The sequence below is a fragment of the Hylobates moloch genome, unplaced genomic scaffold (genome assembly GCF_009828535.3).
Source record: "Hylobates moloch isolate HMO894 unplaced genomic scaffold, HMol_V3 SCAFFOLD_6, whole genome shotgun sequence".
Classification (NCBI taxonomy): domain Eukaryota; kingdom Metazoa; phylum Chordata; class Mammalia; order Primates; family Hylobatidae; genus Hylobates; species Hylobates moloch.
In genome coordinates this window covers 687,572-709,617 of record NW_026652281.1, presented here as the reverse complement: position 1 = coordinate 709,617, position 22,046 = coordinate 687,572, and the positions used below count along the sequence as shown (strand labels likewise).

At 47.9% G+C, this 22,046-nt stretch overlaps 1 protein-coding gene and 1 non-coding gene across 3 annotated transcripts in view; one reads left to right on the top strand and one right to left on the bottom strand.

Annotated features, from left to right (window-relative positions):
- Nucleotides 1-22,046, bottom strand: part of ANKRD11 (ankyrin repeat domain containing 11) — a 191,943-nt gene that overhangs the window by 119,255 nt on the left and 50,642 nt on the right. The gene's annotated exons all lie outside the window — the stretch shown is intronic.
- Nucleotides 18,849-18,955, top strand: LOC116472021 (U6 spliceosomal RNA). The gene has a single exon (XR_004248944.1). It is a non-coding gene; the product is annotated as a U6 spliceosomal RNA (small nuclear RNA).

Sequence of the window (22,046 nt, the reverse complement as noted above, 5' to 3'; positions counted from 1 at the left end):
AGACAGGTCCCTACACTGGCCTTGGTCTCAAAATGCTGTTAGCCAGAGCACTTTTTCAATCATGACCTTATGCAAACAATGATTTTCATTCACGTTAGGCTGAGTGGGAGGGTCCACAGGGGAGCCACTGATGATGGGCATCTGCCCCCGACACTGGCTGACTAACCAGCACCAATAACCCTGGGCTCCGAACGGGAGTCACACCAGCCTGTCTCAGGGCCAGGTCTGCCTTTTCCCTACTTCCCACAGAACGGCTGCAGTGCATTCCTTTCATGAAACGCTGTGAGTACAGGAGCATATGGATGGGTTTTAAGAGACTAGTGCAGAGCTGTAGCTTTCCTGATAAATACTTTTTCAGTAACTTCAAATACATGCACAGAGAAGGCATGAGATGTGTGGTTAGAGTTAACCTGAAAGGACAAGGTGGTGCCTGCAGCAGCAGGCACTCAGCACCTGACCCAACTCGACTCAGACATGTGAGCCCACCATTACTAGAGGTCAAAAACGGTCCAATAACCCCCACTCAGTTGTTCATAGCTGTTTTATTCATAAGCAACAGAAACTGGAATCAGCCCAGATGTGCTTCGATGGTGTAAGAAAACGTTTTAAATGGTCCATTTTCCAGGCATTATAAATCTACGCAATGGCAGCCAGCCTGCGGATGTAACAAACCGCACGGCTCATGCACCTAGAAGGTCAACAAGCGAACAAAACGTAGACGAGGGGTCAGCCCATAAACGGGAAAAAGGTTCGGTATTAGGAAATCAAAACTTAAGCGGGTAAGGGGACGAGGTACAACCCTGTAAGGGGGATAATGAAACTCAGGCGACCTCCAGGAAGATTGTAACCCCACAGTGCTCGACCAATGAGGAACTGGGGGAGGGACTTGCATGCGAGGAGATAAACTACCTGCTGTGACTGCCCCAGGTGTGCCTGCCTACCAGGCACTTGATCTTGCAAGACTGCCATTAAGAATCTTGCTTCCTGGCTGGGTGCAGTGGCTCATGCCTGTAATGCCAGCACTTTGGGAGGCTGAGTCAGGCGGATCACCTGAGGTTGGGAGTTCCAGACCAGCCTGTCCAACATGGAGAAACCCAGTCTCTACTAAAAATACAAAATTAGCCAGGCGTGGTGGCGCATGCCTGTAATCCCACTACACGGGAGACTGAAGCAGGAGAATCGCTTGAACCCAGGAGGCGGAGGTTGCAGTGAGCCAAGATCGTACCTCTGCACTCCAGGCTGGGTGACAAGAGCAAAACTCTGTCTCAAAAAAAAAAAAAAAAGACAGAAAGAGAAAAGTCTCGCTTCCACTGTTCCGTGTGTCTCCAAGCCCAGTCTTTGGGTGTGGACGGGTGAATGTGTGTTTCTCACCATGGGTGATAGATAAATAAGGTGCGTCCACCCACACCATGAGACCACTCAGCAGCAAAAAAGAGCAAACATTTCGCTGAGCAAAAAGGCCAATCGAAAAGGCTACATTTCTACGTTCCATTTATATGACACTCTTAGGACAAATTTTAAAAATGGAGGACAAATTAGTGGTTCTCAGGGGTTAGGGACCAGGGTGGGGAGATGGGCTGGAAGGGGCAAATGTGGCTAGAAAAGGGCAAACGGCAGATCCTTGCGATTGTGGAACTATTCAGTAGCGTACAAGGCAGGGACGGGAGCCCCCAGTGGTGAACACGCACAGAACTCAATCTCTCTCTTTAACACACACATACAAGTAAACCTCAGGCAACCTGAGTTAAGACTGGTCAGCGATACCGTGTCCACATCCTGGCTGTGACGTTCTATTAATGCCGAGGTTCTCCAATGTGTTACCATTCAAAGAGAAGAGGAGACTGGCCGAAGTGTACAAGGGGCTCTCAAGGATTTCTTACAACTGTAAGTGAAAACACAAGCTCAGGCCAGGCGCGGTGGCTCACGCTCGTAATCCCAGCACTTTGGGAGGCCGAGGCAGGCGGATCACGAGGTCAGGAGATCGAGACCACGGTGAAACCCCGTCTCTACTAAAAATACAAAAAATTAGCCGGACGTGGTGGCGGGCACCTGTAGTCCAGCTACTCGGAGAGGCTGAGGCAGGAGAATGGCGTGAACCCGGGAGGCGGAGCTTGCAGTGAGCCGAGATTGCGCCACTGCACTCCAGCCTGGGCGACAGAGTGAGACTCCGTCTCCAAAAAAAAAAAAAAAAAAAAAAAAAAAAAACAAAACACAAGCTCAAATTATTTAAAAAAGTCCAAAAAAGAAAGAGTCCAATATTGACAATTTCATATGGTTTTATCTAGTATCAACTCACTTTATCCTCACAATAATCCCACAAAGTAGGTATCATTATTATCTCCCCTTTGCAGATGAGAAAACTGAGGCCCTAGAAGTGTGAGAAATTTACTCAAGGTCACATTTTAAATGGCGGGGCCAAGACTTGAAACCAGGCTGGCTGGCTCCAGAGCCCACACTCTTCACCACGATCAGTCTTGAAACTGGAAATGGAAAACATGAACATGCATCTGCTATTATTATGGCTTAAAAATCTCCTTACAATGTAACTTTAGAGGACTTAAACGGAACACTAAAGACCTACGATCCAGCCTCATCTCATTTTAGTTCTCAGTCAAAAAAAAAAGACACAGCCAATTGGATTCCACTCCCACAATGGTGCCAGGAGCCCCACAACCCCAAGGCCAGCTGGTGCGGACAGGTCATCTATCCGCTCTGATCATGCCATTCTCCTGACCTTGGTCTCCTTCGTTTCTTCGGGCTGAGGGCAGAGAAGGTGCGCGGTTATTTCGTTTTTTTCAGGCTGGGGGCGGAGAAGGTGCGCAGTTATTTTGTTTTTTCGGGCTGGGGACAGAGAAGGTGCAGTTATTTGTTTCCTGTTTTTGGTGTTTCTTTTTTAAGGGTGGGGTGCTATTTGTTTCGTTTTCTCTGATTTAAAGTGAAAGAGAAGGCTCCAAGGAATAAAGGCAACTAAGCAAACTTCAGAACTGAGGTGAGCGTGAGGAGGAGCTAGAAGGAAAACCAGGCTTCCTTCTTCAGTGCAAATGTTTCTTTTTACTACAGGAAAAAACGAAACAGGAAACAAAATTAATGTTCCTAAACAATTCTCTTTCTACCATTTAGCAGAATAAGGTGCAAAGTGGATGAATGCAGAATGAGAACAAGAGGGAATGATTTCACACAACTGTTCTTCCCTTTCCATAATGCCTGCCCTGATAGGAATCAAACTCCTTTGCTAAAGAACAAAAGCCAACGATGGAAGGCAGGAGAACCTTCAGTCCTCAGAGAAGGCATCCGACTCCTGCCAGAACCTTCCCTTCCTCACCGGATCCAGGGGAATGGCAAAAACAATTCGTGTTTGAAAGTAAACAGACACGCAGCTATAATGAAAAAAAAAAGGAAGCTGTAGATCAGAAACTGGGAAATACCTGAAAATTAGAGGAGGACAAAGGCATGAAATCAAACTAGAGAAAGTGACGCAAAAGCCAACAGTGAGAACAGCCCCAATAACACACAGGAGAAAGTGGAGGAAGGACAGTGCTGGACTCTGCAATACCTGCCTCCCCACCGCAGGAGGCCCGGCTCCACAACACCCCAACCAGCGCCAGCTGAGTTCACAAACTCCCTGAGCAACAAACGCCAACCCCCTGCTTGGCTTCAGTAAAACAAGCCTTGATAGGGAACGAGAGACTCTGATGGTCACTTAAACATCACACACACACACACACACACACACACACACACACACACACACAAATCTGAAATCCTGACCAACGAAGACATAAAACCAACCTTTCAGAAAGCCTAAATCAGGCATATAGATGACCAATTTATTTCTAGCTCTTAGTAAACCCACAGAATTCCAAATCAGCATCACAGTCTAATGGCAAAACTCAAAAGAAAATATGAATATATTGTGATCTACTTGTCTCTGGAGCTCACGGTTGGCCTCACCATTTTATGATCAGCGTCATGGACACTGGGAAACAGAGAAGACAGAGAAATCCGGGAAGCGGCTGTTTCACTTCAGTGTGAAGCTCCTACTCAACAATCGCTTAGTTATTTGTGACATCTCACAACACTCATCTGTTCTGTTTCTGCAAAATGAATAAGCCAAGGGTGGTAGACATCAGGACACCTGTTAACAGCCTGTCTTTTGCCAAGTAGGAACCTCAGAATCAGATACAACTCCATGAAGAACCATCCCTTGGTATGCAACAAGGTCTTCAGTCAGTCAGTCAATGAATTCAGCAGAGCTGCATGATACAAGATCAATATACAAAAATCAGCTGTATCATCATCATACACAAGCAATGAACAATCTGAAAAAGATAAAGGAAACATTTCCATTGAAAACAGCATCAAAAAGAATATTTAGCAACAAATTTGACCAAAGAAGTGTAAAACTCGTATTCTGTAACCACAAAGCACTGCTGAAAGAAACTGAAGACCTAAGTAAGGAGGGGGAAAAAATCCCATATTCATGGATGAAAAAACACAGCGTCTTTACGACAGCAACACCCCCCAAGGTGACCTGATGATTCAGTGCAGTAACTATCAGAATTCCAACTGCCTTTTTTCAAAAGTGATCCAAAAATCTACATGGAATTGTAAACCTCTTCCATACTACAACTTACAGAACTATACAAGTTTTGCTTAAAACTTTTTTGAGGGTAGAAAAGACATAATTGAAATGTCTAGGGGCCGGAGTGGTGGCTCACTCCTGTAATTACAGCAGTTTAGGAGGCCAAGGCGGGAGGATCACTTGAGGTCAGGAGTTTGAGACCACCCTGGCCAACGTGGCGAAACCCCATCTCTACAATAAATACAAAAAAATTAGCTGGGTGTGGTGGTGCATGCCTGTAGTCCCAGCTACTCAGGAGGCTCGGGCAGGAGAACTGCTTGAACCCAGGAGGCAGAGGCTGCAGTGAGCTGAGATCGTGCCACTGCATTCCAGCCTGGGAGACAGAGTGTGCCTCAAAAAAAAAAAAAAAGAAAGAAAGAAAAAAAGAAAAAAAAAGAAAAAAGAAAAAAAGTCTAGTAATCATATGATGCCAGGTTTTTCTAAAATGATTATTTTTAATTATTAAGGGGGGAAAATAAGACAAGCACTTTGGGAGACCAAGGCAGATGGATCAGTTGAGGTCAGCAGTTTGAGACCAGCCTGGCCAACATGGTGAAACCCCATCTCTAATAAAAATACAAAAATTAGCCAGGCACGGTGGCGCGTGCCTGTAATCCCAGCTACTTGGGAGGCTGACGTGGGAGAATCACTTGAACCCAGGAGGCAGAGGTTGCAGTGAGCCAAGATCGTACCACTGCATTACACAGCCTGGGCGGCAGAGCAAGACTCCATCTCAAAAAAATAGATTAATTAATTAAAATAAAATTCTTTGGCCGGGCACGGTGGCTCACGCCTATAATCCCAGCACTTTGGGAGGCCAAGGCGGGCAGATCAGAAGGTCAGGAGATCGAGACCATCCTGGCTAACACGGTGAAACCCCGTCTCTACTAAAAATACAAAAAAATTAGCCAGGCGTGGCGGTGTGCGCCTGTAGTCCCACCTGCTGGGGAGGCTGAGACAGGAAAATGGTGTGAACCCGGGAGGCGGAGCTTGCAGTGAGCCGAGACTGTGCCACTACAGTCCAGCCTGGGTGACAAAGAAAGACTCCATCTCAAAAAAAAAAAAAAAAAAAAACAAAAAAAAAAAAAAAAAATTACACCAATGTCATAGGCCAGGCATGGTGGCCCACGTCTGTAATTCCCAGCACTTTAGGAGGCTGAGGTGGATGGATCACGAAGTCAGGAGTTCGAGACCAGCCTGGCCAACATGGTGAAACCCCGTCTCTACTAAACATACAAAAATTAGCCAGGCATGGTGGCCAGCGCCTGTAGTCCCGGCTACTCGGGAGGCTAAGGCAGGAGAATCACTTGAACCCAGGAGGCGGAGCTTGCAGTGAGCCAAGATCGTCCCAATGCATTACAGCCTGGGCGACAAAGCAAGACTCCATCTCAAAAAATAAAAATAAAAAAATAAGAATACACCACTGTCCCGGAATGTGTACTGTTCTTTTAATTTACAATGTGAGCCCACAATGATTTGTACAGCTCAACATCTAAGATGCAATGAACAGAATGTAAATGGGGGTTGGGGGAGCAAAGGGACTACACAGCTTCTGAGAGAACAGCAACGTCCCTGCAGCGTGGGATTCTCAACTCTCAGGCTCAGACGTTCTAGTACACAGCAGAGCTGCGTTGTCCTTTAACAAGGACAAAGGTCAACAAACGCCCCTTGGATGAATGGCTGATTGGCAAGCATTCCACACTGCAGGCTCTGTCCCCGCCCAGCTAGACTTGTCCCCTATCTTGAAACACTACTTTTCCATTTCATTAACGCAACCTGATGGCCGGCCACTGTAACAAAAGAAACATCACCAACACGAATTCTATTTCTTCCTTAAGACAAAAGGCAGTTTGCTCCTTACATATGACCTTACGCAGTTTCTGTCTGAGAATCATCACGTTCGTCAGCCCTGCCTGTGCTCTCCTCTTCCCACTGTGCTTCCTCCTGCATCACAAAGGAAGCCCCTGCAAGCCTTGGAAGTGGGTGCGCAGGCGGAGAAACAAACGGCCACTCAGGGCTCACCCTATCCATCTCAGCCTCTTCCTAAGACCAAGGCGCCGCTGATTCAACCCTGCTTCCGGACGCCTAGGGTTTACATCTGCTCCTTCCCCGTTTGCATTCAGTGAAATCCTCTCCTCTCCCAGGAGTTTCCAAATAAAACCTGCCTCCTTTGTTTATTAAGAATTGTTTACAGAACTCTCAAGCAGCAAAGGCAAAGTACAGAAGATAAATACGAGCAAGTTGGCCGGTGCGTGCGACTGGATGGACAACACCTTTATGACATGTCTGCATCAGCTCTGCGTTGTTCAGCGACACATCCCGTGTCTGGAAGAGTCCTGGCAGGCTGCATGGGCTGGAGAGAGAGCGAGCTGGTGAGTGGCTGCCCCTCCCATCGCCACCACTGGCCACACCATGGTGATCACACACCCAGGCACACCCACTCTGTGCTCTCCACACATTGCCTCATTCAACCCCCACGACAGCCCTTAACAGATGCCACCTCCGTGTTTCTTGTGAGAAACACGGAACATAACTGGTACTCATCTAGCACGGGGTCTGGGTCTGGCAGTAGCACTGAACCTACAAACCACTCTCGTCCCAGGCTTCCACTCCACCATTCCCGGTTTCTCTTGCAAACTTTGTTTCCATTGTGTTTCACTTGCTACGTCTCCTTCCTCCACCTCCTCTCTCAATGTTGTCTTCAGCCACTGCCCGGGCACTCTCACCTGCCTCTAGCTTTAACGACGTGCTGCTGAATCCCAGCTCTGCCAATCAGAGCTGAACCCACTGAACCCACTGCAACAATGTCCAACTAGAGACACTGTCAATCAGAGACAACGTTCCCACTGAGCTCAGCTCTCCTCACACAGGCTGTGCACATACAGAGCCCTCACCCCACTCCGTCATGTATCCCCTGCCCTGCTGCAGGGCACCACTGTCTAACCCTCCAAGCCAGAAACCAGCTGCCTCCTCCTCCCTATCAAAAGCCCACTTATAAATCCTGTCCATTTTCAGCTCCTCCCCATCACTGTCACTCCTCCCTACTGCCACCGCCCTGATTTCTAGTTCAAGAGTGTCTCAGTATTTTTTTACCTACATCATCATAACAACTTAATTATCTCCAACTCCAGCCACACACACCATCAACTTATTCCCCACAGTGCTAAGAGGAGAATCTGCCACATCTGATTCACTTCTTATTTACACCTCAGTCTGGTGTACAGAAGTCACTGGGCTAACAAGGAATATATTTATGTTGTACATCGTGATGCAGTACACACACACACACACACACACACACACACACACCTGGAAAACAAAAGCTTCGCAGGACAAAAGCTCCCACTCCTACATGGGACACACTCCAGTGTTTCCCCAGGCTGGCAGCCCTGTTTGCGACCTCAGGACCCATCGCCGTGGCAGCCTTCTCCCACAGCCCGTGGCACGCACTGTGTTGAGGGCTGCTGTCTGGCTGCCTCCCCAGCCTCTGAGCAACCGCAAGCACCTTCCAGTTGAGGAGGGTCCCTCTCCATCTTCCTAGAAAGCCCTTTTCTACTGTGTCCACCTGGCAAACTCCTATGCCTTCTTCAAAGCCAAGCTCAGGTCTTGACTTTCTTCCTTACACTTCTCAATATTCTTCAAATTCTCTAGAGACATGTATTGCTTTTATATTTTTATACTATGTCACCACCATACCCGAGACCTTACCAGTCACACACTCACCCCCATTCATGCTCTATCACAGTATGGTCTTGAGCCCAGGAGTTGAAGACCAGCCTGGGCAACATAATGGGACCCCATCCCTACAAAAAATAAAAAAAATTAGGCATGGTGCTACACGCCTGTGGTCCCAGCTACTCAGGAGAATCACTTGACCCTGTGAGGTCGAGGCTGGAGGGGGCTTTATCACACCCCCACACTCCAGCCATGGGTGACAAAGACTCTAACACACACACACACACACAACACACACACACACAAAATATATGGACACAGGCCACATTATATACAAGCATTGCCATAAAAAAAACAGCTCTCCCTTGGCCTCTGAGCATTTTACCCTTTTGATACATTCGGCTTCTTTGGAACAGATGGACGTTCACCGTAAGATGTAGCTTATGGACAAGAGAAATTCAGAAATGAAAAAGGAAGACAGTAAGGAGGCCTCCCCTTCAAGAGGGTTTCATGACAAGGCCCAGCTGAGTGGCCATGACTGGCTGGATCCTTTGGCCCTAACATATGGATCCCTCCAGGCTCTTTCAGTCTGCTAACCTACAAGTTAATTAGTCCATTTCTAGGATGAAAGTGTCCATTATCTCCTCTGCAGACTTTCCACTTTCTGACAGCACAGGAACCTAACAGCATGCCAAGTTCAGACTCCTTTTTCTTTGCACCTCACTACCACCGACAGGCTTTCAAACATACCATTCAGAACAGAGACACGGTGTTGGCCACCAGTCCCAGCTCCAGCAACACTAAAAGGCCTCCCTAAAGGAGCAGCAGGAGTGCAGCAGAGAAGGAACAGGCTTGGACGCCAGGGCTGGGCATGCCACCTTCACGAGAGTAAGAGAGAAGGAACGGGCTTGGACACGGGGACTGGGCACACCACCTTCTCCAGCCCCAGAGCCCCAGTGTGGACAGAAGCGGGGCTGCTCTCTGCCTCAGAATCCAAGAACTCCTGAGAATACAGCTACATCGACATCTGGTATTAGTAACATTTGATTGTTTAACCACACTATAAGAGGGAAGGCGACATGGACAGGACACTGGCCTCTAAATACAGAAGTTTCCAGCTCCCAGCTGGTTACTCTGAGAAGATGCCCCTAGTGTGTCATCTACAGAGAAGGAAGGATGCCCACCTACCCTGCCTGGCCTGCACCAACCACTAGAAATAAACAACAGGCCCCAAATGCAAACAGCACCAAGAGAAGGACCACACGGCAGCTGCACCCCAGTGCCTCCAAGACGCCACTCACCCATGGTGCGCCCTACACACACTCACCTCCTCAAGACACTATGGATTCTGTGTGTCTGGGGGTGAAGGCTGCAATCTTTTAAATGTTTTCCAAGTAAATCTAATAAAAAAAAGAATAACTGATCTAGCCCTTCTTCACCCAAACTCCAAATCATACAGTTGTCGAAATAATGACCATAAAGCAATTCCTCTCTAACTTGACAATTCTCATACTCTTCTTCTCCACGCAAGTCAGAAAGACCGAGTCTGAGAAAGAAAGCCATAAAAATGAGAGAATCCAGCCAAGTCGCTGCAGCCAGGAGGAGCAGCATCGTGCAGTCCCGTGCCTCCCCGCTGCCCAGGCCACCTGAGCCCCACCTGTCACTGTGAGGCTGCAGAAGCATGCGGCTGGTTAGCAGCTAATCAGCAGAAGGAAAGCTGGCCCGACAATCCATGCCTATAAATTCCACAACAGATGTCTCCTGGGGTCCAAAATCTGCTCTTATTAAAGAGTGGTGTGTGGGATGGGCACAGACTCACAAAGCCACACCACACACACGAGGTCTCAGGACTCTAGCCAAGGTCTTCTAGATTCTAGTGGCCTCATGTTTGATGAGCATCTAATAACTAAGACAGGAAAGCACTGGATGGAGACGCAGCGAGCACACCAGGTGTCTGTGGCAGCCTTGCCCTAAGGAAGTTATGCTCTAACTGGTGAGACTGCACCAAGACACAAGAAAACCCGCGACAAACTGAAGTGTCCATGCGGACGGCTGGGTGAAGCAGGGTACGGGCCCAGGTGTAAACACTCACCTGCCGGGAGCCCAAGACCAACCGATACACCCACAGCCATCAGCTCTTCATGAAAGGTGAAGCCGGCTGGGCTTCCGGGTTGGGTGGGGACTTGGAAAACTTTTCTGTCTAGCTAAAGGTTTGTAAACACACCAGTCAGCACTCTGTGAAAACGCACCAATCAGCACTCTCTGTCTAGCTAAAGGGCTGTAAACACACCAATCAGCACTCTGTAAAAATGCACCAATCAGCGCGCTCTGTCTAGCTAAAGGTTTGTAAACTCACCAATCAGCGCTCTCTGTCTAGCTAAAGGTTTGTAAACTCACCAATCAGTGCTCTGCGTCTAAAGGCTTGTAAACTCACCAATCAGCACTCTGTGTCTAGCTAAAGGTTTAAAAACTCACCAATCAGCATTCTCTAAAAATGGACCAATCAGCACCCTGTAAAATGGACCAATCAGCGCTCTGTAAATGGACTAATCAGCAGTACACGGGCAGGGCCAAATAAGGGAATAAAAGCTGGCCGCATGAGCCAGCAGCAGCAACCCACTCGGGTCCCCTTCCATGCTGTGGAAGCTTTGTTCTTTCGCTCTTCACAATAAATCTTGCTGCTGCTCACTCTTTGTGTACTACGTTTATGAGCTGTAACCCTCAGCGCCAAGGTCTGCAGCTTCACTCCTGAAGTCAGCGAGACCACGAACTCACCAAAAGAAAAACACTCCAGACACATCTGAACATCTGAAGGAAAAAACTCCGGACACACCATCTTTAAGAACTGTGACACTCACCGCGAGGGTCCACGGCTTCTTTCTTGAAGTCAGCGAGACCAAGAACCCACCGGAACGAACCAATTCCAGACACATTCACACACAGATGTGCTTTCGTTCTGTCCTGCTGGGATCCCACGACCAACTGACTGTCCACTCAAGGAACAGACCAACCGACGCACCCACAGCCACCAGCTCTTCACACACACACACACACACATACACACACACACACACGTGCTTTCGGTCTGTCCGCTCAAGGAATAGGAAGCCTTTTTCACTTCTGCATTCAGTTCAAGGTGCTGGTGCCGCCCATCACCTCTGAATCACTGCAAGTTTCAAGGACAGCCAGTTGTGTCCTCGAGCTGTGCTGGGCACGCCCACCAGCCCAGCAGGTGCTGCTGAGAGCAGAGGGTTTTGCAGGGTCACACATTCTTCCAACAATATGGCTGCAAACCTCCAGCAAAAGGAAAGATTCCCCATTTGCGAAAGTGGACTAAAGTTTTCTATTAAAGCGTGATAATTCGGCCGGGCACAGTGGCTCATGCCTGTAATCCCAGCACTTTAGGAGGCCGAGGCGGGTGGATCACCTGAGGTCAGGAGTTCGAGACCAGCCTGGCCAACTCTGTGAAACCTATCTGTACTAACAATACAAAAATGAGTTGGGCGTGATGGCTCACACCTGTAGTCCCAGCTACATGGGAGGCTGAGGCATGAGAATTGCTCGAACCCAGGAGGTGGACGTTACAGTGAGCCGAGATCGTGCCACTGCACTCCAGCCTGGGCAACAGAGTGAGACTAGGTCTCAAAAAAAAAAAAAAAAAAAATCCAAGTTTCTCCTGACAGATGACATTCATCAACAAGAGATTCAAGCAGAAAAGACCACTGTCTCTAACAGCAAGTATTATACAAGAGCCTCAAGCGACATCTGCCTTGGGTGTCGGGACAGAGCAAACAGGACAGCTGTTCCACAGGAGCAGGACTGAAGCAGGAGGAAAAGAAGACGCAGGGGCATCGGCCATCAGAGCTCTTCTTCCTGGAATGACTATTCCTCTAAGCTGCTTCTTCAGATACAAAATAAAAAGTTAACTGTCAACACTGACAAGTCAATGGAGGATACTTGAAAAACCAAAAAACTTTTACTGTATTTTTGTTTTAATAAAATTATTCTAATCCCCTGAGGTAACTGTGAGGGAATTAATAACTAGAGAACTGTCAGAGACCCCTGAAGGTTAGACAATGGTACTGCCGAAACTTTGTGTTTTGCTCTTCAATAAACTTATCTACTTTCTTAAGCTAACTGAATAAAATTTAATATACATTTATCAACGACATCTTTTAAAAAAGGAGAAAGGTAGGAAACTCAAAGTAGTTTCCTTTAAACTAAAGATGGTCACAGTTGATGAATTTAGAACATTTGTCCCCAATCTCCTAAAAAGTGACATACGAGGAAGGAGACGTCACAGAAAAAAATGACGACACACACCCAAACGACATCAGCCTGTGTGCGACCATTTACACAACAGGGAAAGGAACAAAGCGAACAGATCCATCACTGAAAGGGCAGCACACCTTCTAACCTAGAAACAGAGAAGGAATGTCCACTTATGAAGAGGGCCAACAACAGTGGACTCTCACTCCATGAACCAAGCATGATGCTAACATGCTAGTATGACAGAGAATTTTTTAAAAAGCCACCAAAAAAATACCAAAAAGTGAAAGACTGTATTGTTTGCCCCAACATCTATTTTCTTCACTCTAATGTTCCCAAACCAGTGCAGCCAACAGGCTGGCTCCTCCCGCCTCCCACTGACTCCTCCACACCCCTATTTCCTCCTCTCTCCTCATTCACCTCTTCTCCTTTCTGCTCTTCTGTGCCTCCCAATCTCTCACTGAGCAGCCCCTCACTTCCCAGCACGCCACCATCTTCCCTGAGCAAACAGTCCTCCAGAGCTCTCTCCAACCTGACATCTCTCCGGAGAGCCCACTCACCAGATGTCCAGGGGGTTTATGAAAGCCATGGACTCAAGACTAGAGACGCTGTCCCTCAGACCAGCTCTCTCTGGCTCTTCCTGTCTGGTAGGAAGGCTGTGGTGCCCTGGCCACTCTCATTTCTCTCTGGCCTCTGCACCTCCCATGCATCCGCTCCTCCGCCGTGCCTCTCCAATGCTCCTAATGCCACTCCCAGTTCCAGCAACCCACCCTCCAGGGCACCTCGACGCTGTGCCCAGTTCAATCTCCTATGGGTCAGTGCGGGGCAGTGCATGATGCAAACCAGGCCCAGGGGCTGTGGAGTCGGGCAGCCATGGTTAAAATCATTTTTAGGGTCCTCATCTGTAGAAAGAAAAATTCCTGGATACAAAATATAAGATGAATATACACAAGTCCATTATATTTCTAGACACCAACACCAGGCAGAGTCCACCATGAAGGCGCGTGGCAGTGTCCCAAGGAGAGCCCGCTGGCCAGGAGGGCCCCGCAAGCTCGGACACAGCAGGGGCACTGGAGATGGGTCCACGAACTGCGTGCGCAGCCCGGAGGCTGGAACAACAGCCCAGGAGGCTGAAACAACAACAGCCCAGGAGGCTGGCTCAACTGGTGTCTGCATGAAGACTAGCAACAGCTGGCTTCTTATCTCACACCATACACAAAAATCAATTTAGGATACGTTAAAGGTGTAAATGCAAAGGGCAAAAGTACAAAATATGCAGAAGGCATAGGAAGCTATCTTTATGGCCTTGGGATAGGAAACATTTTTTTTTTTTCGAGACAGAGTCTCACTCTGTTGCCCAGGCTGGAGTGCAGTGGTGCGATCTCGGCTCACTGCAGCCCGCCTCCTGGGTTCAAGCAATTCTCCTGTCTCACCCTCCCAAGTAGCTGGGACTACTGGCGTGTGCTACCATGTCCAGCTAGTGTGTGTGTGTGTGTGTGTGTGTGTGTGTGTGTGTGTGTGTGTGTCTGTGTATTTTTAGTAGATACAGGGTTTCACTATGTTGGCCAGGCTGCTCTTGAACTTATGACTCCAGGTGATCCACCCACCTGGGCCTCCCAAAGTGCTGGGATTACAGGCATGAGCCACCGTGCCCATCCAAGAAAATTTTCTAAAAAAAAGACATAATAGGTCATGATCGACAGTTTGGAAGGCATTGCCCCCAAGAACCAAGCACAGTCCCTTCGAAGCTACAGTATTGAAATCTCAAGTCATCAAATGTTACTGCATTTAGGAGGCCAAGGTGGGAGGACTGCTTGATCCCAGGAGTTCAAGGCCAACCTGGGCAACATAGTGAGACCTCATCTCTATAAAAAAATTTAAAATAAACTAGCCAGGTGTGGGGGTGCATGCCTGTGATCCCAGCTACTGGAGAGGCTGAGATGGGAGACTGCTTGAGCCAATGAGTTTGTGATCACACCACTGCAGCCTCTCCGGCCTGAATGATCACATTCACTCCAGCCTGAATGACAGAGCAAGACCTTGCTTCAAACAAAAACAGAAACAAAAACAAAAATTTTAACCTGTCTCTTAAGAAAAACAAAACCAAAAAAAAAAGAACTGTATTCTTCCATTCACACAGAAGATAAACATCACAATGGGAAACTCCCTCTGTGTGGCACGTTGTTCAAATGCACATGCACAGTCCCAGTCAGTCTTCTTTGCTACCCGCAGCACTGAAGTTTTCAAGTAAGTCCCACTGTTTTCAGTAAACAGAACTTTTTTGGAAAATGCTGTTTTCCAGTACAGACAACTGAATCCTAAGCACAAATATATAGGATCTCTGAATATATAAAAATGTAAAAGCAGACAACACTAAATTAATGACTTTACTTTTAAAGAGATAAAATGTTCCTTGACTTGCAACGGGATTACCTCCCAATAAACCCAGTGTAAAGTCAAAAATCCTAACCATCGTTAAGTCAGGGACTATCTGTATACACTTTTAGTGCTAAAAACTACAGCAAAGAAAAAACAAGTGTCAAAGTTCTCCATGTAAAACAGTGATCCAGGGATATGGCTGAGGAAACCCATCTAAAACGCAATGTGATTATTTAGGATGAAGCTGAAACACACCACAGCGCCTCAGCAATCGAGGTCGTGAATACAACCACACAATCAGCAAAGAAAAGCTTGTTCTATTCTTCATCTACCACTCACACACAACACCAAAGGTGTTCTTAGCACAACTCCGTCCACCTCAGAACTCTGTGGAACGTTTTCATTCCCAATGATCACCAACAGAGCCAGCTGTAAGCTCAACTCTAACACTACCGACAGTGCAGCTGACCTAGACTGAGGGGCGGCCTCCGGAGAAGTCAAGGACTCCAGCTCTGCTGCACACACCCACAGCAGGAGGCCCGCGTCTCTCACAGGTGTGGGGGCCGAGCCGCAGCCCACTACCTTAACTCCATAATCTGTGACCTGGCTCTTATGAGGAATCTGACAAAGAATCAGAGACTCAGAGGAAATCACAGTCTTTCAGGACTGAGGTCTAAAACACAGAACCTCTAGCTCAGTGCTCACCCACAACCATCTGCCTGCCTCCTCCTACTTCTCCAGTCCTCAAGGGGACAATGGCAGGGTTCACATCAGGAGGCTTCCTCCGAAAGAATTCAGTGTGTTGTGATTAAAAATGAACATTTTATCAATATATTCATGTAAAATGTACATGTTCCCTGGGGGGAGGGATAAATAACAGTGGAACTAGGAAAAGCAGACCACCAGAAAATGTCTAGGGCCAGCGTGGTAGCTCACACCTGTAATCCCAGAACTCCAGAAGGCTGAGGGGGAAGGATCACTTGAGGCCAGAAGTTCAGACCAGTCTGAGCAAGATAGTGAAACCTCAACTTTGTAACAATAAAAACAGAATAAAAACTTAGCTGGGCATGGTAGTGTGCACTTGTAGTCCCAGGTACCCAGGAGGCTGAGGTGGGAGAATTGCTTGAGACCAGGAGGTCAACACTGCAGTGAGCTGTGAGCACAGGCTGTGAGTACCACTGCACTCCAGTCTGGATGACACGACAAAACTCTGTCTCAAAAGTAGGGGGAGGAGGAGGGAAGAGGGAAAGGAAGAAAACAAAAGAAAGTATCAAGCACAAACTAAGGGCCATAAAAAATCCAACTCACAGCAACGTGGGCAGAGCCCTGGAGAAGCCAGAGGACACCCAGGCACCACCCAGCAAGGGGCTACAGAAAGGGGGCTACCTGCCTCCAAGCCTGCCAGGACAGAAAACAAATCTATGTGGCATCAACAGGCACATCTGTGGCTGTGTGGCAATGCGTGTGAGTGTGCACGAATCCTGGTGTGGCTGTGTCACAGTCAAAACGGAAAGAGAGCGCACATCGTGGTTTATAAAAAGTAAGTTTCCTTGTGGCCAGACACGGTGGCTCACACCTATACTCTCAGCACTTCGGGAGGCCGAGGCGGGCAGATCACGAGGTCAGGAGATCGAGACCATCCTGGCTAACACGGTGAAACCCTGTCTCTACTAAAAATACAAAAATTAGCCAGGCATGGTGGTGGGCACCTGTAGTCCCAGTTACTCGGGAGGCTGAGGAAGGAAAATGGCGTGAACCTGGGAGACGGAGCTTGCAGTGAGCCAGGATGGAGCCACTGCATTCCAGCCTGGGCCACAGAGCAAGACTCCGTCTCAAAAAAAAAAAAAAAGTTTCCTCGCTATGCACGTGCTAAAACCCTCTGGAGTAAAGTCCTAAAATATTTAAATGAGTTTTCATTCTGAAGAGGCTACAGAACTTCTCAACACAGGCTCTCTTACACAGACTCTGTTACACAGACTTTTTTAAGATCTTGCACATCCAATGTCAGAATATATTCCATCACCCAGCAACAAAAGCAGTCAGGAAAAAAACTTCAGAAAAAGAATTATTAAAAAATACACAAACCTGGCCAGGCGCAGTGGCTCATGCCTGTAATCCCAGCACTTTGGGAGTCCAAGGCAGGCAGACCACAAGGTCAAGAGATCAAGACCATCCTGGCTAACACAGTAAAACCCCGCCTCTACTAAAAATACAAAAAATTAGCCAGGCGTGGTGGTGGGCACCTGTAGTCCCAGCTACTCGGGAGGCTGAGGCAGGAGAATGGCATGAACCCGGGAGGTGGAGTTTGCAGTGAGCCGAGATCATGCCACTGCACTCCAGCCTGGGCAACAGAGCGAGACTCCGCCTACAAAAAAATATATATACAAACCTGATTCTTAAAAAATTAGATGTACCCTGCATAACTGAACAGTGTCCACAAGCAGGAATCTCTCTGGATGGCAAGGTGGCAGCCGACTATGGCACTCACCAAAAGGCACCTTCCCCCATAATCCATGGAAAGACCTTTCCCGAAGTCACCAGACCTCCGTTCAAACAACTCAAACCCGGGCTAGAAATTAAAAATCCTTGTACTGAAAGCAAAATCAAGGTTAGCCGTGACTAAGATCCAAGAAATAAACTTTTAGAAAGTAATAAACATGAATTCATCAGTATGAAAGGTCTGTGCACAGTGAGCACATGGCACACCGACGCAGTGCACCGAGGGCCAAGGCGAAGGCCGCAGGGGGAGGAGGCTCGGCAGAGGGAGGACACCCCAGCTGACAATGCACCATCCACTGGTGCCAGTGCTTTAGAGAACGTGCCGAGTCACGTCTACGCTTTCCTCACCAGGGATTTAATTTCAATATTCTACACTCTAACTCTACACTCTCAAAACATAATTAGAAACAATGTTCTGAATGCGATGGAGGGATGCAGCAGAGCTTCTCTAGAAAATGCTTTTGAATCTGTCTCAGAAAACCACCGGTTTCGTAGAGACCAAGACTCTTCCTCCATTTTGGCTCAAGCTGGATCCTGCGTAAAGACGATCCCACAAACGCCCCTTTATGCACAGCTTCCCCCCACACACTGTTTGTCTGTGTTTCTATGTCTCTCAATACCCCTACATTTTAGGTGAAAACAAACCTATGTTTCCACCAGCTGGACAGCATCATTGAGGAATGGTTTTACGCACTGAAGACTCATTTCCAGATGAAGCTGAAGCTCCAGGAAGGAGGCCTGTGTCCCACAAAGGCCATGTGCTGACACGGTTAGTTCTTTCCTCCTCACCACCCACCAGGAATGTTGCTGGAACCCAGACGCTCACAGCAAGGTCCTGCTGTTTACCCTGCTCCCCAGTGGCAGGAAGGTGTGTGCCCCATTCTCACTCTAACCCCATCACGGCCTGGTAAGCCTCCAGTGCTCCTGCCCCTTACAGCACAAGCCAGCCACCACTTCCCAAGGGCCCTGACACTGTCACTCAACACCTCACCACAGCACCTAGGCTCTGCCTCTTTCATTACACATAAGCAAGGATTTTTCCTCTAGGCAGGAAGTTTTTCAAATGTGAAGTATTTCATTTTTTTCTTATTTTTTTGAAACAGAATCTCGCTCTGTCATCCAGACTGGAGTGCAATGGTGCAATCTTGGCTCACTGCGACCTCTGCCTCCCAGGCCCAAGCAATTCTCCTGCCTCAGCCCCCGCGTAGCTTGTATTACAGGCATGCGTCACCACGCCCAGCTAATTTTTATATTTTCAGTAGAGACAGGGTTTCACCCTGACCTCAAGTGATGTGCCCACCCTGGCCTCCAAAGTGCTGGGATTACAGGTGTGAGCCACTGCACCCAGCCTCAAATGTGAAGTATTTCAAATTGAACCTGTTCATAGTCAAGGCAAGCATGGCATGCTCGCTTTGGCCAGCACATGTACTAAAAATTCAAACAACACAGAAAAGATTAGCATAGCCCCTGTGCAATGATGACATGCAAATTTGTGAAGCATTCCATACTTTAAAAAAAACACACACAAATTGGGACCTGCACTGCAAGGCATCAGATGCCTTCCAGTCAGTAAGAGACAGGAGATACACAGGGTGCTCCCATTCCCACAGTAAGCACCACCCTGCACCACTAGTGTAAGCACCACCCACATGGAAGGGTGCCAGACACACACCTACTAGCTGCCTGCCACGCATGGAAAATTCTTTAGGCAATACCCTCCGCACCCAGAAGGCTACCAGACCTGTTAAGCCTTTTCAACCAGTTTTTGCAAGCAAGAGAAATGCAATTCTTAAGAGCGGGAACACCCCTTTTTTACATGTAAAGATACACAAGCTGGATGAATTGAATAGGGGTGAAAAGTGATGATCTATGACCAAGATGCATTAAGAAACACATCTGCACAGGAAGGTGGAGCAAGGCCCGTGAGTGCAGAGCAAGCCTGCTGGGAGGGTAGAGGCTTGTTCTTGGAGGACAGTGCCAACAAAGCCTGTGCCAACTACGGCTGCCGTGCTGGGCTGGCGTCAACACCGAAGGAGAGGTGTGCAGAGACAAAGCGGCCTGTCGGGCTGGACAGGGAGGCAAAAACTCTGCAGACCAAGAATACAGTTTCCATAGTACCTTGAAACTCACCAAGGCTGGGACAAAGGTTAATGAAAAGTTCAAATCTGAAATAAGTAACAACTGACTTCGCTATTTTACAAAAAAGGTAGTTAAGGCCGGGCGCGGTGGCTCACGCTTGTAATCCCAGCACTTTGGGAGGCCGAGGCGGGCGGATCACGAGGTCGGGAGATCGAGACCACGGTGAAACCCCGTCTCTACTAAAAATACAAAAAATTAGCCGGGCGTGGTGGCGGGCGCCTGTAGTCCCAGCTACTCGGAGAGGCTGAGGCAGGAGAATGGCGTGAACCCGGGAGGCGGAGCTTGCAGTGAGCCGAGATTGCGCCACTGCACTCCAGCCTGGGCGATAGAGCGAGACTCCGTCTCAAAAAAAAAAAAAAAAGGTAGTTAAGTATTTTTTTGTGTGTTCCTGCATAAAATACTAGTAAGACTCAAAACACGTAGATACTGATATGCAAGTTTTAAAATCACAAGCAGAGAAAACACTCTGTATGCCCTTCCAGGTAGAAATGCAGTGAGCAGAAGACTGTCTCCGTGAGATAAATGCTCCTGCCCAAAGCCCGCTCTAGCAACGCGTCCTCCCTGAACTACAACTCTGAACAGGCTGCCACTCACTGCAACTCCTTGCGCATGACAGACTTGCTGGGAAGAGCAGGTGAGTATTAAACATCTTTGGGCTCCAGAAAGTGCCAACGGCCTACTTTTGGGGGGTAGAGTGCAGGGGTTGTGTAGGGTTTGCCATCAGCATTACCCTGGAGCTAGTTCAGCCCTGGACTTTGATTTCACCTGAAATCCAATCATCAAACTTTGCCCACTGTTTCTTCTCCAAAAGCAAGGAAAAGAAAAGCTATCATGGGCCCCTTCAGGGTCTATCAGCATACAAGACTACTTTTAGAAATTCTACTCCAGGCATGGTGGCTCATGCTTGTAATCCCAGCACTTTGGAAAACAGGAAGGAGGATGGCTTGAGCCCATGAGTTCAAGACCGGGCTGGATAACACAGCCAGATCCCATCTCTGTTATAAATAAATAAATAAAATGTAAAAAAAAAAAAAGAGAAATTCTACCAAATAAAGATCAACTATGATGCAACAACCAAGTAACCCTACAGTGTGAGAAATGCATGAGGGGCTTAAGCTCAGGGAACCACCACCTAAAAAAAGAAGCAGAGACCTCAGAGGACATCACCACAGGAGCAGGCACGCTCCTACCCGGACAGTGGCACACTGCCACCCTTGCAGACCTACCACACAGACCCATTCAGCACCTGCCCTGCACCACCCACCTGGAGGCTCAGCATCCAGGTGTGCTGGCCCCTGGGGTTGAGGGTGCCCAGGCACTCACCAACTGAACTCCCCATCTCTCCACGGCTGGCCCAGCTCAGAGGAGGCAAATGTTAATGGCTGATTTCTTCCCAGAAAGCTAAGCCCTTATCCATGTCGCTTGTTTACAAAAGTAAAATAGGCTGTTTGGACATGGTATTAACCAATGAATTAGTAAGGGAAAGGAGGCAAGCTGTTTTCTTTAACTAATATATATAGGTCCAACCCTAGTTCAACCACTGCTCAGCCGGTTCGAACCACTGGCTGAGCAAATTCAGCCTCTCTGAGGTTCAGGTAAACTAACAGGTCATCTCCTTGGGGCGTAAGATGCTGCCCCTGAACCACATCACACCTCTCATGGACGTAACTATCATCCTCCACCCCAACCTGCAAACATACCTAGGACCAGCGCCCCAGCCCCAAGGAGCCACAAAGGCTGAGGATGATCTGTGCTCCTCCAAATGCTCAGGCTACTACTCCAAAGCGGGAAACAAAGACAGCAATCATCACAAACACAGGGACAATGCCCTGCCTGACACCTGAATTCTTACTCTGATATCTTAACATCCTCTTCAACAAAATCAGGAAATAACTGTATTTAAAAAAAAAAAAAAATGATTTGAGGCCAGGCACGGTGGCTCACGCCTATAGTCCCAGCACTTTGGGACGCCAAGGCAGGCAGATCACCTGAGGTCAGGAGTTCAAGACCAGACTGACATGGAGAAACCCCGCCCCTACTAAAAATACAAAATTAGCCAGGTGTGGTGGTGCACGCCTGTAATCCCAGTTACTCGGGAGGCTGAGGCAGGAGAATCACTTGAACCCAAGAGGCAGACACTGTGGTGAGCGGAGATCATGCCACTGCACTCTGGCCTGGGCAACAAGAGTGAAAAAAAAAAGAAAAACCAGCCTAGTATATGTTCCTGCCTAAAAGAATATGAAGCTTTGTTTTGTTCTTCAGATGGATCCACACTTAGAACCACCATCTTTTTTAAAAAGGACTTCTAATTGCATTTCATGAAGGCCGTAGGTAGAAAATCCTTGATCAGTCCCTAATTGGGTGTGTTTTCAATGAATCAGCTATTGGGATACAGACTGTCGAGAACAAGAAAAAAGTTTCTAATATGAAAACAGGTGAGATTCTCCTAAAGCTTCTGTGGCAG